Raw genomic sequence first — 17,939 nt, forward strand, 5'->3', positions numbered from 1 at the left:
CGCTTTATATCGTAAGGTAGACCCTACAATAATACATACAGAGAAAAACCCAACAATCATATGACCCCCTATGAGCAAACACTTTGGCAACAGTGGGAAGGAAAAACTCCCTTTTACAGCAAAAAACCGGGAACCAGGTTTAGGGAGGGGGCGGCCATCGGAAACGGTGACGAGGTCTAAACCTTTTGACAGCAGTGGAGATATAGACATAATTTTTACTTTCACTGGATTAAAAGACAAGACCACAATGATAACATGTAAATTGGACTGTGGAGAATAGGACAGAAACAACCGCTAACACAACTTGATCTGTACAGACAACATGCTAACGCAAAGCTAGCCAGGTACCCTGAATGATGATAAAGTTGAATGTATGCTGACTCCCACCCAGCAGCCAGAGCCTGAACATCAACAGGTAATAAAGGCATTTCTACCTGTTCGTGTTTCTACAGCAGAATCTGTGTGGAAATCACTTTGAAGTCCTTTCAGCTTTGCTTGGTATCAAATAGCACAACAAATTACTTTCTCTACGTTAAGTAATGCAGCGGTCCCAACCCCCGGGTCACGGGGGCAAGAGTTGAGGCTCAGGTGTGAAATTTATGCAGGTTTTTTTCAGGGTTTTTATTGTTATTTTTTAAAATTGTTTTTATTGTTAACTCAGTGGGTCTTTTACCGTGTGTTTTGAATACATCTTCTGTTTTTGTTTTGTTTTTTTGTACCAGTACTGGTTTTACTTTGTTGTGTTTATCCGCAACTTCTTAAAGGCCGGTCTGTGAAAATATTGTCGGAAATAAACCGGTCTGTGGCGCAAAAAAGGTTGGGGACCGCTGAAGTAATGCGCTGCCTTACTTTTAGGAAAAATATTAAAGTACTTTTAATATAAGCAGCAGAAAGAAACTGACATGTTTCAGCCTGTGGCTTTTTGCTGCCATGCAACATTAAAAGTATTAACATCACCATGGTGCTGTTAACAGGAGATGGTCTCATTGTTGAGTTTCTCTCTTTCAGCTTTCAGAGGTGACTGCTATTGTGAGTTCTAAGTGAAATGTAATTATATCTGTAAGTGTGAGTGCTGATGTTCTGATGAGGTTTTAGTGGGTCAGGACGTAGTAGATTGTTTAAGTTGTATTGAGTTACAGAGACCTGTTGTTGTTTTTTTAAATATAAGATATTGGACTGTTGCCAACAAGCACATCTGACATTTAACATAAAGCTGTCATCTCTGTGGTTTAACACTGGTCTAAGTATTCTTCTGATGCTTCCATGTTATTTCCCTGGACTCCCATGCACTCAGGTAGGGTGATAATGGAAGGTTACAAGCAAAGTTCTGAATTGCAAAATGTGCGCTTGGGTGTAATTTTCTCACTCAGATAGGAAATGGTAAAGTCATTTTCCAAATTGGTACTAAAGTCCATGAGCCTTAAACATTACTTACTATAAGTGCGGTACTTAAAGCGAAATAATTTTCCTGGAAGGGTGGAGACAATAATATAGTCTGACTCCTTTATGGATTTGGAGATTTTACCTTCTTTTCTGTGTCATCATTTCTTCTAAATTGATTTTTATTTAGATGATTCTGAAGAATAGCCTTGATACCTGATATATCTATATAAAGCGTGATTATTACCACCCAAACAATCAAAAATTCAAGTAAAACAACTAATGCGTAAAATAAAATGTTAGGCTAGACTTTACTGAGGACTTAAAGGAGCAAAGAAGACATAGATGGTAGTTACTGTATTAGCTTCAGATAGTAATGAGGGTGCTTTGCTTTGGTCTTCTCAGAACTGCTTGGTGCCAGAGAGCATCGATAATAAGAGGGACGAAAGGGCGTGTGTGAGTGTGAGAGGTGTGTAAACGTGTGTTAGTGTCTGCATGCAAGGCAAGAGCTGGTGAAGTTGGTACATGTGTTGGGCTTCATCTCTACATGTTGTTTAGACACAAGGTGTAAACAGAGATTTTGGATGTCATAGTGTCAATAACCAGTCATCACCCTGTTGCTCCCCAAGCCCGTCTGGACCCGTTGAATGATTCTGGCAAGTTTTAAGAGTACATTAAAAAAACAGATAAACAAAAGTATTCCAAAAATGCTTTTCTGTAAGTTTGTCTGCATGGGGCATTGTTGTTGGAATAATAATGACTTTCCTTTGGAATAAAAACTAACCACCAGCTGGAATTTCAACATCACACACGCGTTTCCCACCTATGTGTGCCAGGCAGAGTTTGGGGCTGCCAATGAGGAACCTGCATCATCCTTAGAACATAGCAGTCTTCAAAACACTGCCTTCAATAATCTACATTACTAAAGTCGTCATTTTTATGTTGATATCTCATGTCTTAATTCAGATATGCCTTAATAGCCATTTTGAACAGGTTTTATTTAGTCATCCATTTTTTGGGAGAGTTGATTCCTAATCAAGTGCAAACACACCTTTGACCTTTTCGTTCTCTCTGTCATAAGCTATGTGCATGTGTGTGTCTGTGTCCTGTGTGTGGCTGTAGGGCTGCTAGCTGCCTCCGCCCCTTGCAAACATGCTTAGAAAAAGAGGCCTCCTTTTTGGACTTTGAATAAAGGCCTTTTTTTTTCTTTTTTCTTAATTCCTACCTGAGTGTTCAAGCTGTCACATGTTCTCCATAGTAAAATGAAAGGTGAAGGAGCTTTTTCATTATGAGGTTACAACCTTCACTGTCTCCTCACTACTGCTGCAGTGGTCTGCCTGCTTGTCTAACCCGTCTATATGTTCTAGCTCTGTGCTGCAGCACACGGTTGGAGAAGATCGCCAGGTCAGCATGCATCTTTGCATTTCCAAACATAATTCTGTCCACTCGCACACTTGATACTGACAATACTGACTTCATCACCTCATTTTTTTAAATGTAATTTTATGTTTTTAATTAAACACATTAGTAATGTTTGGCATAGGGTTCTTTTTCTTTTGTCAAAGCATCTCAACTGGGTAATGATAAAACATACAGTACCAGTTAAAAGTACACACCCACTAATTGCAGATAAAGTGTAGAAGTTTCTGGTATAACCTCACTTCCTTCCAAGGTGCATGGAGAAGAGCAGACGTCTTAAGAGGTTGAAGTCTGTAGTATGAAGAAAAAACTGCTTGACTTGCACATTTTTGCCTGCAGCCCTCATCGGGGTCATCTTTGATGACCTTGATTACCCTGGGTGAAGAGTACAGTGAACTCTGAAGGCAAGTGTTGCTGAAGGCAAGCGTCAACCTCTTGACACAACCACTGATTCAAAAGTTTTTCACTATTTTTTTTTAACATTGTCTGTAATATAAAACTAAGTTGACGTGAAAATTATGAATGTTTACCTGATGGTGTCTGCATATCTGGTTCTCACTGTGAGGATGGAAGTGGAGGTGTGATGGAGCTTTGCTGGTGAGACTCAACCTGCAGTGACATACCAGTTCACATGGTTTAGTAGGCCCACCATTTATTTTCCATCAGGACTATAAGTCAAAACACACATCCATGCAGAGTAAGGACTGTTTGACCATGAAGCCGTGTGATGCAGTTCTGCATCAGATGACCTGGCCTCTGCAATCCCTTGGCCTAAATCAACAGGAATGGTTTGGAAGGAGTTGGCCGCAGCTTGTTGATAAGGCAGCCAACAAGTGCTCGGTACGTGTGGGAACTCATAAAGCATTCCAGGTGATGACCTCGTGAAGCTGGTTGAGAGAATGCCAATATTTTGCAAAGCTGTCATCAAGGCAAGCAGAGGCTTACTTTGAGGAATCTAAAATAAGGACTTTTTTTTGCTTTTACTGACTTTGTAACTCAATATGTGTCATTTCATAGTTCCTACGTGCTCGGTACTGGGTTACAGCGCTGAAGGAAAAAAAGGTCAAAATAAGGAAAACCCCTTGAATCTGTAGAAGTATCTTATTTTTGTTCAACGTCCCCTAATCATAGAAAAGATTCAGACAATTTCAAATATTTCTGTGGCATTTCATTTTGACCCTCCACTTTACTGATCCACTGTAAATTATTTCATATCTGTCCTCCACCGTCCAATTTTCTCTTTCAGGACTAAAAGAACAAAAACAGAAGCTCTGCATTAATCTATGTGCTACATCTTTCTGCAACACCTACTGGCCTTACAGTCACAGTGCAGGATCAGTTGGGTGGTGCATAGGCCTTGCTGTCTTAACTGTACACACCCGGCAAGGTGTGGATAAAAAGCATGCCTGCAGAGGCATGCATGGTCACCGCTCTTTTGCAGCTGGGAAGTATCATGTCCACATTGCTTCTTAATCTGTTGGATGTTCTCCATTATATCTTGCCCTTAAGTTATTGATTGAAATAATACCACTGTCTTTGAAAACTGTGGTGTTCGGTCCCCATTTGATGTGCACACAAAAAAAGCTCTAGTGGATAGTCAACGCTGAAGCAAAGCAGCCATTAACTTTAAATCTAAACTTTTACTATTTACAGGCTGCTAAACACTCACACACTTATCGTGACTAAATTTCTCCAGTTCACCTTGAGATTACACTGTTTACACACGGTTCAGTACTTCTGTAATACATTACCTAACTCCTTACTCCAGGCCGACACTTAAGCTAACTTGAATGTAATTCTTAAAAAATAAAACCGTTAAACAGCCTTTTGAAAAAAAATGATGGCTGAACAAAGTTTACTTATATGCAACAGTTTCCAAACTCTGAAATACTATGTTTGCTATTTATTTATCCCACAGTTAAAATCATTTTACTTTATCTTTCTCCACCTTTAGTCATCACAAAGTCAGAAGTACAAAGAGGGACATCATCACATGTGCAGTAATAAGCAGATCTGCTATATAATATGGATGCAGATGGCAAAAGAACAACATCAGCATGAACACTTACACTTTTGCTAACACACAGACATGTACATTAATGAGCCAAAGCAGCCAAACATGCTGTTGGCCCTTCATGTACTGCCAAATAAGCTCCAACCTGCCAAGTCCTGGATGTTACAAGACCTCTAAATGTGCATTTTTACATTGCTAGCAGATCCTTTTAGTGATGTAAGCTGTGAGTTAGAGCCACCAAATATTAGACTTTTAGTCACTAATCAGTGTTTTGAGGCATTCACTGCTACTGACAGAGACACTCTGACTCAGATGTTTGGCTGGATGACAAAATCACCACAATTTTTGCGCCTGGCCGTTTCACTCCCATCTAAGCTGTTTAATATATCCCTGAACTCAACACAAACTGTTATTATGAGATAATAAATGTTACTGAGGTCATCTGTGAGTGGTTATATTTTTGGCTCACGCTGTGCACAGGTTTTCTAAAATGACACACAGTCCTACTAAAACACTCGTGTCTAGCTTCCACTTTCTCTCTGTCTGTGCCTGCTCCCCATCTTGACTGGATTAAAAACTGACAGACAGTTTGAACAAATGATGTAGTACGTGGTTTTCAAGCATGCCACTCAGCAAATCATCAGAAACTGAGAGGTGATGATTACCAACCAAACCACCGGAAAAAGCAAACACACTGTGCTCCATTTTATGTTCAAGGAAGTGCCCATTCATTTTTTTTTGAGCCAAACCAGAGAGAGCATGTGAGAACAAGAGCGTTAGAGCCCAGTACAGAGAAGCCAAGGCAGAGTGAGGCCTGTGAATCCCAAAGGAACAAAGGTGGGAACTTTTTCTCTAAACCGCACGTCGGACTGACTTTATCCTCGGAAACAATTCACTTCCTCTGGGAACTTCTGCTCAGTACTGAATGACAAGAAGACAGAGACAATGGTGGCAGTGAAAGTGTGGCATTTAACATTTCAGCTGCAATATATCACCATCAAATTTGAGTGTGATTAAAGTATAAGGAAGTGTGATTAAACAACAGAACCCTTTCTGCTCCACACCACAAATCTTTTATCCCTGGGTCAGAGCTACTGGGAACTCTGCTCGATTGCTTAACAGTCAGAAAGAGTGTGATGTCTTGGAAATAAAAAAATACCTGCAATAAAATAACTTTTTCTAGTTCTCCCACTAGCATTGTTGGTAAAGTTAAAAAGGCTCATGATCAGGTGAGGTTTACTGTTTGTCTGTCTTTCAATAAAAGTAATACCAGATAATGTGCAGAAAAGATAAGATATCAACAGCATTTATAATGGAGCAGATAAAAGCATGTATGACACAGGCTGTTATCCTCTACCACATATTCACTTGTTTTAGTGTGAAATACACCAGCCTAGGACAGCTGATTGTGATTAATATCAGGACCTGTGTTTCACGTTTTTGTGAGTGCTTACAATTGCTGATTTCATGATGGAGTAGAAGCAGCACTGAATCACAGAATCTGTGAGGATCTCCATCAAGTGGTCCATGATCACCCAACTTTCACAAGAGCAGAGAGAGTTGGGTCACTTTAAGCTGCATACACACTGGAAGCGATTTGTGGTGATGTGGCTACCACAGAAAGTGAATGATGTTTGGCAGTTTCAACGAGCCGAAAGTGAAGTGGGCAGGTCCTACAACAAACCATCTGAAAGAGTACTTCTGGAACAAATCAGCTGTCTTGATTGACAGGGGTCTTGATTCCGGCTTTGGCTGTATTTGTCCAGTCTATGGAAACCATCCTATAGAGGAATGAATGTGTGTTCTAAATATTAGCTTCGGCAACTCAGAAAGGAGAGATACCAGCATGTCAACAGGGGCTCAAACCAGCAACTTTAATAGTCAGCTGCACTAAACCCATCCAAGTTGCTTATCTGCTGTTTGTAACTGTCCACCCTAACAAAGCATGATAGTACAATTTATCTTAACCATAAGGTCTTGGCTGCTTGGATTGTCTACATTTAAGTTTTATGATCCAAACTACAAACACCTTGACAACGCAAAATATAAAATGGCCATTCTGAGTTTGTGAAACAAATGTAGTTGCACATAATCCACTTCAATTAAATTTGGTGTACCCCAGAGCTCTGTCCAGGGACCTCTCCACTTTATTATTTATCTCCTATCTCTCAGTAATATTTTCAGGGCATGTCACGTTCAATTTCAGTTAAGCAGATGACAGCCAGCTCTATTTCTCTTCCAAGCCCATTGCTACTCTCTCACGAACATCTGTTTCTGATAGTTTAAATAAAATTAAAGTTTGATTTTCTCACAATTGTCTTAAACTTAATGGCAATAAACTGAGTTTATTCTTGTTGGCACCAGATCTTCCCCATTTAAATCACATAGTTTTTCGTTATCTGTTGATAACTCTGTCTTCCCTTCCCCTCAGTTTAAGGGTCTGGGTGTCATCTTTACAATACTCTCAAGTTCACAATACATATAAACAATATTACCCAGTCTGCCTACCTTTGTCTTTGCAATATTAACTCACTCACATTTACTCGCTTTCCTCACAGTACTGCCATACATGTCAAAGCTCTTGTCACATCTTGTCTCAGTTACTGTATTTCTCTTCCCTATGGTCTGTCTCATAAATCTCTCCATAACCTTTATTTGGTTCAGAATGAAGCCTGCCACATTATCTCCAGAACCAGATCCGCTGAACACATAACACCTGTTCTTAAACAGCTCCATTGGCTTCCAGTTCAACTACATATTAACTTCAATATCCTCCGTCTCACTTTCAAAGGCCTTCATAACTGATCTTCTTGATACTTACTCACGCTCTCACATACTTTGCTCCTCTTCAGCCTTTCCATTGTGTTCCATCTGCTAACCTGACTACCATGGGACTTGGAGCCTTTAGTTGGTCTGTCCCAAGACTTTGGAATGCACTTTCACCAGATCTTTGGATCTAAGTCACATCTCAAAACCCATCTGTTCAATCTTGCAAACACTTCATTACAACATGGTCTTACTCTATTGTTACCTTGATCAGTTTTTACAGTTTTAGATTTTTATTTAGTTTATTTTGTCAATAAATTATGTATGTGTTTAAATATCTGTATAGATGTAAGGTGACCTTGGGGGTTTTGAAAGATAAGATAAGATAAAGTCCACAAGTGGGAAATTGTGCTAAGTCATGGCAGAAAGTGGACAGTACAAAGGTAAGAGCGGCAAAAATTAAAAATAACAACAACAACAGAACAGACTAAAATAAAATAGAATAAAAGCCAGCAATAAAAATGTATTGCTATTCTTTTTCTTATTATTAAATGTTTCTGAATCTGTCTTTGACATATCAAAGACAGTTAGTACAAAACAGTCCACTTCCGGTGTTTTCTCACACTACTCTAGGCATTACCTTTGGTTTAGGCAAGGATTCTGCCTAGAGCCTGCAGAATGTAGGACATGTCACCCACTTGCTCACTGTTGATTCTCAAGACAAACATGGACGTTTTTCAAATTTTAGGAAAGACCTTCTATTTTATTTTATTATCATTATCCAGTGACATTCTTTTATATAGCAACATCTTGAAGGGAAAATCTGTTTTTTCCCACATCTCTCCAATACTCTAGGTGTCTATATAATTCCTGTATAACATTCATCACAGAAAAAAGATTTTTAGTAAGCCTTTCAGGAATGACATACAAGACTTTGTGACCTCAAATGCCTTTCATACAGTTCAAACTCACGTGAAGGCAATTGAAAGGTCAAGCCATTTAAAGAACTGTTCTTTTCTTCTCCTTACAGGAAGTTGCAAATGAAACCTTAAGATAAGGGTGTGCCACCAGTCGCATCTCATTTCCTTTAAAGACAGAGAGAAGAAGTCAAATCGCCCACTCATGCAGGTTCTCTTGTTGAGTCACTCAAAAAGCGCATGGACCCCAAAGCTATGTGTAAAAGATGTTTATTCAGTGCCAAAGTATTTCACCCAGCGGTGAAACACTCTCGGCCTCAGTGCTGTTTGCCCAGACAAGCACAGGTAGGCACAGTGCAGGCGGCGTGTTTAGGCAGGGATGAGGCTTTAGCTCACTGACAGTAATGTTCAAAGTGGGAACAAAGACACACACCTCAGACTATTAATCATGCATGACTCTGTTACACTAAGTTGTCCTGCTCTTTCATTAAGGATCAAGAACCAAATAAAAAAGTGGGTTTGATTTGAGTCAGTCCTAGAATCCATTGGATGCAGCGGTTTGTGTTGGCCAGTTTTCATGAGCGTAATCGACAGATTAATGCAGTCTCCATTCAAATATGAAAATATGCTGCATCTCCCACGCATGCTTCAACTGTTGACACTGAGGTCTACAGATGCTGACAGAAAATATGCGAGTGGTAAATTTCCAAACTTCTTCATGGCCCAGTGGCAACAGTTTTCTCGCCTAGATTTACACGTACTTCTCATTTTCTTGGTGTGGAGGGCAAAAATCACAACTTTGGTTTATTTACTTTTCATCACCTGAGTCCTCCGGCCTGATGTAAACTACAAGACCCTTGGCCCCATTAGCTTTTTTAAGTGAGAAGTGTTGTTTGTTGTCATGGACATGATAATAAACATGCCCTACCTGCACCTTTGAGCTTTGGTGATTCAGTGGAGAAGTCTGGTAAATGCATATATATTGGGCATCTGATGAATATATATTCATACAATATGCATTTTCATTGTGCTTTTTTTTTGCTTCTAATTGGGAAAATTAGGGAAAAGACTGACTCCTACTCTCTAAGCACATCGAGTCTTGTTCCTTTCATCTCTGAACCTTCACAAAACCAAACCTTTGCCGTCATTAGTACCCAGTTTTCTGCTTGAATATTGTGACACACTTCCCTAACCCATCTTTAGTTAATCCAAAATACAGCAGCTTGACTGCTAACAAAAAATAATTAGTACTTGCACATAACTCCTATTCTTGCTTCCTTTCGCTGGCTTCCAGCGAAATTCAGAATTCATGTTAAAAATGTTATTAATCACGTATAAACCCTATCTGCCCAGGCATAGCAGATCTGCTGAGTCTGTATTCCAACAATTGGCCTTTCTGGTTATAAGATCAGACATTTTAAATGTACTAAATTATCTGCCAAGAAACTTTGTATTATTTTTAACACACATTTGAATTTTGACTGTCACGTCTCTGAGCTATCCAGTCTTGTTTCCTTCATCTGAGAACCAGTGCAAGAATCAAACCTTTACCAGCAGCCAATAATGTGGAACTATTAGACCACACTTTTCTTTTTTCTTTTGGTTGTAGTTCACATCAGATGTACGTAAGGAAGTGCATGCTGAATGATTTCAAGACTATATCTGCTGTCTGTTGGGACATGTTGACCTAATCTTTTTTATTACAGTGGTTTAATCTAAATATTTTGCAACTGTGTGTTTTAAAAAGTTCTGTACAAACAAAGTTATTTGTATGAAGATTATTTTGTACACAGCGTCTGTATTCGTCTTTCAGATCTGTTTTTAGTGAATCATCCTCAAAGCACTCCTCTTTTCGAAGCTATAATGGTATATTTTAGTTGATATCCCTTATACCTGATGACCAACGTGATCTTTTCCTCAAGCAAGAACACCACTAGTTAATTTGAATGTTTAACTATTTAAAAACCATAAAAGAACAACTGAACATGAATATCAGAGCAGAATTTTATAATTCCTCCAGACTGGGAATCCTGATGACTCCATCTATACTGCATAAAAGTTTGCTTTAGATGAACAGTAGATCTGAGTGAATTTTAAAAAAATTATGGTATGTGCGCTTCCGCTAACTCTCATCTGAGCTCATATGGAAAAGTGGAGGTCATGTCCTTGACTCCTAAAACAGCCAAATCAACACATAAATCAAACGAGATTAGAGAGAAAATTGACTCTTCCCAAGGAGCAATTAACTAATTCAGGTTTAAATCCCTTATAAATGCACAGCTAATAGTTCAAAGCTGCACAACAGTTTATGAGAAAATAAATCTTTGCAGTGCCTTCCGGCATGAAGGTGGATGGTTGTCTTTCTATTCATTCCCATATGGAAAAGAAATAGAAAAAACTTATAATAGACTTGCATCAGATGTGGCCTACTTCATATAGTGAATCATATAAGTCTTACATGATTTACTCATGAAAGTGGCCACTTTCTCATTACTTTCATATATTGTTTTAGAAAGAATCCAAAACATACAAGCTTCATTTATATAATTTTTCAAGGGATCTTACATCTGTTTTCACTCTTGTATGCTTTTCATACAAGTTTCACACAAGACAGAAACAAACTTTATAAGATTTATTTATATCTTTTCCGTATGGGTTAGCTCTATAAATGACAGGTGAATTATGCAACTTATACTGAAGCTTCTCCCAGTGGCTGCTGAAATAAGCTTGTTTATCCCACATACACTAAAGCTTGAATCTGCACTTCTACATGAGTCTGCCCTTTTGAATTTTGACCCATAGAAATGTGATACAGCATATTAGATATTTTGCAGCTATTTGGTTAGGTTAATGTACAAGAACATCTTTGGAAAGCTCAGGATTTGCATTGCGCAGGATAATGGATTCATACTGTTAAGGCCGTTAAACAATAATGGGGTTAAGGCTAGAATGGGTTAGCAGCTTCCCATTCAAAGTTTTGTAGCACCAATCGCTCCACCCCAAGCTCCTCCTGTATACGTTTGAGAGTCCAGGAAAACACCATCAAATAGAAAAATATAGCAAAAACACACAGACACAAAAGACGTTAAGTAAAACACAACCAAAGTAGAAAAAGTACAGTATTACCATGCAATTCGAAAACACGTTACCTTAAATCTTTTTCTTCCTCACAACACCAGCAAATGCTCCTCTTCTTCAAAGCTTTTTTCAGTGCATTCCCTCAAATGTTTTTCTTTCCGCAGCTCTCACAGCTGTTTTGTCAAGTTATTGTCTCACCAAAAAGGATTTTCAATTATTTATTTATCTTTGCTTTTTGTCTTTTTACTTTCAACATACTTTTTGCTGTGATCGCGAGACTACGACGGCGTATTAGGGCCACATTCAGAACAAAATGTTTGTTTTTAGGAGATTACAGTTTTTGTTTCCAGCCAAACACCTGTCACGGCTCCTTTAACATCTGCAAAGCGCCTTGTGTAGATGAGTCAGTGTCAAAAATTAATGAGCCATCTTATCGTTCCTTATGATGCAACATACATCCTTTTTATTGCACAAGTGTGTAACCATCAATATTGTTTCATCTGTCCATTCATCTGTCCAAATCCGACCAACTCTTTCAAGTTTATGTGTTTTTTTTCCTTTTGACCACCTGATCACCAACATCCATCAACGTCTTTGTACTTATCATCACAATGTGTTGATACACATACAATGATACAATGTCCTAAAAGCAAAATCATTTCCTTTCAACTAAAACCAATTCTGAAGTACAATTTCACTGACTCAACTACACAAGGCATTTTGTAGTTCACTTCATTATCAAAATATTATTTCGACTTTATTCTCAGAATGATCAATTATACATATTTTTTTCTAAATGTAGCCCTAAGATACCTTCGTACTAGAGGGACAATGAAAGCAGCTATCATTCCTAATGAACCTTCTCGTGCAGGTTTAGGTTAAGGTTAGCGAAAGAATCCCTAAGATGAAAAAAAAAAATAGGATGTGGCCTTTCCAAACACTGAAATGTTGTCCAGTATGTTTCTTTTTTTGCTAACTGGTTGTAAGTAAAAATAAATAATAAGTACTATAGTTTAGAAAGGTAGGAAACTCATGATGTAACGGGGAGCCTGAATCTAAAAGTGAATGCAGGTGTTGTGGTATAAGGCGACAAAGTGTTCAACTGCCTGTCCAGTAAGTGATGCAGAGTGTAGTCAGGACCCATTTACTATCCACAGCCATTCACTACAGCCCCAAAGATCATTTAGATGATCATTTAGATGCTCTTTGTGTAAGGTGAGGAGGAATCTTAACAGTAAGTTGTTTAAAACTAGATTTAAAGTACAACAGCAATAATGAATTACCTCAGCGAGTTCAATATTCAAGCCACAGAATCATTTATTTGCAGTTACATGGGATTGCACCATATTTCTTATCACTCATATCAATTGTTTTGTTTTGTTTTTTCAACTTACTAGACATTCCGATTAGCATTTCCTCATTATGTAAACAGATAAGCTAGCCAACTTAGTGCAATGAGGTTTGGCTGTGCAGTTCCCACTTTGAGTTTCTGTTGGCAGGTTTCATTGCTGACTAGCTTCAAAAAAATGTATTTATATTTCTGTTAGATTTCTATATGTCAGTTTTTTTTTTTTCTTTAAAGTTGCAGTGATTAAGACTGTTGCAGGGAGAGCTACACGTAGACGATCGTAGACGTTGTGTTTTGCTGGCAAAATGTGTACTGCAAACAAAAGTTTCTGTCTCTTATAAAATAATGTTTTCCTCTCGTTGTTCCAGGGGATCAACAGAGAATTACACCGAATTCTGAGGTTTATGTTGGCAGTCCACCAGCCTGTGCGAAGATAATCATTAGATCAAGACAGAGAATCCACGATAAAACACAAAAGTATGCCTCCCACGCACTGGATCATCTCCTCGTATTTGACTTGTTGATGTTCCGGTCTGAGACCCTTTGTGAAGAGAGAATAATTGGTGAACGGGAGGAGCAGTTTTAGAGATGAAAAGCTCTTGTTATCACGTTTAAAAACTGAAGCATGACTTATGAGGTTTGGTCTCGTTAACCTCGAAGAATGGTGATTATAAGGTTTTGGTGAATTTCTTGTGAAAGTTTGTCATGGTTTCACCAGATTCCCTACAGCAAACCCCAAATTATTGTTTTTGGGATAGTAAGGAAAGGAATTTTTCTTTTTAGAAAAAAGCTGGTTCCCATAAAGTCTGCCAAACTGTGCTTATGTCATGATAATGTACCAATCTGTTAAGGCAAGACTGTTGGGTAATTAAAAGATAAATAAATAAGGACTTGTCAGAGCAATGGCTGGATTATCATCAAAGAAAATGGCTTCTTGTGATACATTTATTACTGAAAATAATAAAAACATTTTTTAAAGTGATAACAGGATTGTGGCCTCTTGTGTTAATCCAGTCCCTACTTGCCCTTGTTTGGAAACAAACATTTAACAGTGAGTTCTATAAAATGTTAATTTTACAGCACTAGTAAATTCTCTTATTCAATGGAGATTAAGTATCGGAATTTCAGGAGTGGGACCACGCCTCCAAACACATTCCTTCTGGTTCTCATATATGTTCCCCCAGTTCCACAACTGTTTATTCTAGTTTACGTGCCCTCCCCTCCCTCCTCTTTTCAATTCTTTCATTTCTTCACTCCTATTTAGTACATGGCGATCTGCCAGGCCCGGGAGCCACCGCCAGTCCACTTTGAGGCTTTCCCCAAACCGTAGCTCAATTCATGTCCAAGCCATTCACCTTTACCACTAAAATGCTGTCTAACCTAAGATGAGGACGTGGGCCCAGCAAGTAAATGTACCATTAAATAGGGAATTGTAAAAGGATGGAGTGCTAAATTATCAGCTAATGCTAAGAAGCTTGGTGTGGAAGCTGCAACTATAAACTGTGCAGATGCAGCAGAAAAAAACACATATCTATTAATTTGCTGAATTGCAGGCAATAAATTTAAACAGGACTTTAAACTTCTTAGGTCTGGACCATGCAGCAGGCCATAATAATCCTCAGGTGCTTATATACAGTGGCTTGCAAAAGTATTCGGCCCCCTTGAACTTTTCAGTTATTTATTTGTAAAAAATGTTTGGAATCATGTATGATTTTCATTCCACTTCTCTCGTGTAAACCAATTTGTATTGGTCTTTCCTGTGGAATTCCAGTAAAACTGATTCATGTTTGTGGCTGTAATGTGACAAAATGTGGGAAAGTTCAAGGGGGCCGAATACTTTTGCAAGCCACTGTAGCACTTTGCTACTGTTACTGAGCACTCAGCGTGCTTTCAACTACAAGCCTCATTTACGCAATTTACACACATTCATACAGCACTTTTTCATTCTGCGCCTAAGCACCCTAACAATGACTCACAACATTTATTTATGCAAGGCTGCCTGTTATAGCATGTGCAGTTTCCCCAAAAAAGAGGCCTAATTATCATCATATGAGGCTTGAACTGCCCTAAGAAAAGGCTTTAAATGGATGGTCTGAGATATGTCTCATATATCCCAACTGCAATGATATCTGGGAAAAAGTCCACTCTTTGTATTTATGTATGCAGATAGTTTATACATTTAGCCTCAAGAAAAGATCTGTGCCGATAAAGTTTCCTTTTTCTTTTTTACTGCCGTCGTAATGATTAGACAGCAAGACACCTACATGCTGAACAAAACTGGGGAAACCACACAATCAGATTACGGTTTCTGCTTGTAGTTTTGTTCTTTAGGCTTGAGTTCACTCAGTGATAATGTATTCCTTTTTTGATGCCAGCTCATAAATCCCAAAATACGATTGTCCTCAAACACAACATGGAGTGACATGTTAATGCTAACAACCACGTTTGCTTCTTACATCTCATAAGTTGTTATGCCGATGTTATCTGGACCTGCATTGTGCAACGTCCATGTTCCCCTTTCGGGACTTGTGTCTAGTCAGCGTGTGAGTCAGGTCAGACTTTCAATATGATGGATTTTTGAACATCACAACCATAGCTAAACCTGTTGTGATTACTTTGTTCTGAGACACACACACACCAACACACACACATACACATGCACACACTTGCATATACAAAAAGAACAGCTGCTGCAGACCTCAACCCCAGCCAGTGTCTTAACGGCATGAATAATCAGGCATGGTATGTCTTCTACACACATACTCTTTGTTTTCTGCTTTGTGCCAGACTGGTATTCATGTCACCGTGGGGCTTTTAGCTTTACATTTGTAAAATTCTCACACAAACAAATGACCAAGAAAGTTTAAACAAAATAATAGAAAGCGACAATGTGATTTTTTGAAAAATTGTCTGCTTAATTTTTAACCATTTATTTTTGAGTCAGTGTTCAAAGTGCGATGAGTCTGTTTAGAGCAGGTCTTCAGGTAGTCCCTCATAAAATGTTTGGGTAGTTCAGTTTAACCTACAGGAGTTTCTCAGGCCTCAACAGGAAATAAAACCACAAAAACTGAAAACAGACTAATGACTTTTCCTGGCGTCATCACAGCAGACATGAGCCACTGCGAAAATCAGTCAATCAACCAATAAATTACAAATGTCACACACTCTCATGAGCTGAAAACTACGTCAGGAACCTGACATGAGAAAGAGTGATCTGCCCATGATAAACAAAACACAAACGTAGGTTTTATGTATAATCATTTGTCATATATTACTCATACAATCAGTTAATTATATTTCATGGCAACTAAACAAATATGAATATCAATAAGTAAACAGGTGTTGGAGTGTTGGATAAAAGGTGTTTTTCATCAAACGTGGAGCTGTGCATAGGTGTGCAGACTTCCTCCTGGCAGTTGTTCCAAATGAGCCATACTCATTTTTTTCTAATGCTTCTGTCATGAACTTTAACATTTTACACGGAGAGGCGGAGGTGTAATTCTTGACTTTAGTTTTGCAATTTCTCTGACCATTGCAAGGTCTGACCTTGGAGTGAATTTGCTGCAATGTTCACTCCTGGGAAGACTGTGGCATTATGTTAACACACATTTGAATACTCTAGACCAGCAAGCTGTCAAAACAATTCTGTTTTTATTGAAGTGCTCAAGCTTGCTGATGATTATTTCAATGAGTGTCACCTTTATTTGCTACTCTAAGGTTGTTACTTTACAGAATATGCAATAGGATTGTAAAGAGTAAAGATAGTTAACACAGGGTTTTGTCTGGGTTTTTAGTATTGTGAACTATTGGTAATGTCTTACTGTTGATTTAGACTTCAGCGGTGAATCTTTGTAGAGACTACAGTTACATAAATGGCAGACATTGTTACCTGTGTTCGTTTCCCAGTGTTAACACACAGCCTAAACAGTTGGCCAAAGTGACACATTTTGTTTGCAAAATGCTCTAACCGTGCCAAAACATTTAAACAACAATTTGTGAACAAGTGTATGCGCTCTTCCAATCAATCATTACACAAAGGACAACAAAACACAGCACTCAGTGCGAGTCAGTGCACCATTGCTTGTCAGTGTAGCCCATTACGTAGCCTTCATGGCAGTGGCATTTGCTATCTTTCTGCATAGACTGTGTCAAATATGTCTTCTTGCAATGAGTTGGATCCAGAATCAGAACTGCTTTGACGCATATTTTATTGATTCCATGACTTTTTTCAAGTTGTGACTGAAAACTGAAATACTGGAAATATTACAGAAAATACATGTAAACCAAAATAAAATCTGTTGCAGTTGTACTGTCTTTCCCTCTTCACACTGCACAGAAGAGGAACCAGCAGCAAGGTTCAACACTTTTCTTCCATCAAGACTTTGAAGACCATTACTCTTTGTCCACAGGTTTAATGATGTAGAAAGTGTGAAACTGAAACAAACATAACACAATTACAATTACAGTATATTCTTTAAATCTTACATATACACTGTACGTACAAGTCTACAATAATCTAAATCAACATAGCGTAGCACTTTAGCTGCAAGAATAAGCATAGCCGCGCTCTAAACATGTGGCTTTAGCAACGTAAGTAACACATTTACACATTAAACTTCCCTCATGTCACAAAATACAAGAACAGAACTACAGACAAGTATCAAATAAACAATATACATACAGACGATGCTCCAAAAGATGAAGGATTGAGGGCAGATGCATGTGGATTCATGGCAGTCTCCTTGGCCATGTGCAAACTTCACTAAACCTTACTACTTCCTGCTTCCAGTGATGTCACCAGGTATCAGAACTATTAAAGGGACAGCTGCACTAACACTATCAGCACACTCCCCGCCTGGCATGATAGAATGCCACTACTAACATACAATACAGAACAGTTATACATGGTTATATATGTATATACATATAGAGTAACAGTTCAGTCTTTGTCTGGATGTAAGAGAAGAATGAGCTCCGACACAGGTCTCAAAAATACTTTTGACCCGTCTTGCCTGGA

At 38.5% G+C, this 17,939-nt stretch overlaps 1 long non-coding RNA gene across 1 annotated transcript; it reads right to left on the bottom strand.

Annotated features, from left to right (window-relative positions):
• Positions 1 to 17,112: 17,112 nt before the first annotated feature.
• LOC113011610 (uncharacterized) lies at positions 17,113 to 17,689 on the bottom strand. Its single transcript, XR_003270596.1, has 2 exons — positions 17,604 to 17,689; positions 17,113 to 17,356 (listed from the first exon to the last, which is right to left on the bottom strand). It is a non-coding gene; the product is annotated as an uncharacterized LOC113011610 (long non-coding RNA).
• Between the last annotated feature and the right edge of the window lie 250 nt (positions 17,690 to 17,939).

This window comes from Astatotilapia calliptera, chromosome 19 (assembly GCF_900246225.1).
Source record: "Astatotilapia calliptera chromosome 19, fAstCal1.2, whole genome shotgun sequence".
Lineage (NCBI taxonomy): Eukaryota > Metazoa > Chordata > Actinopteri > Cichliformes > Cichlidae > Astatotilapia > Astatotilapia calliptera.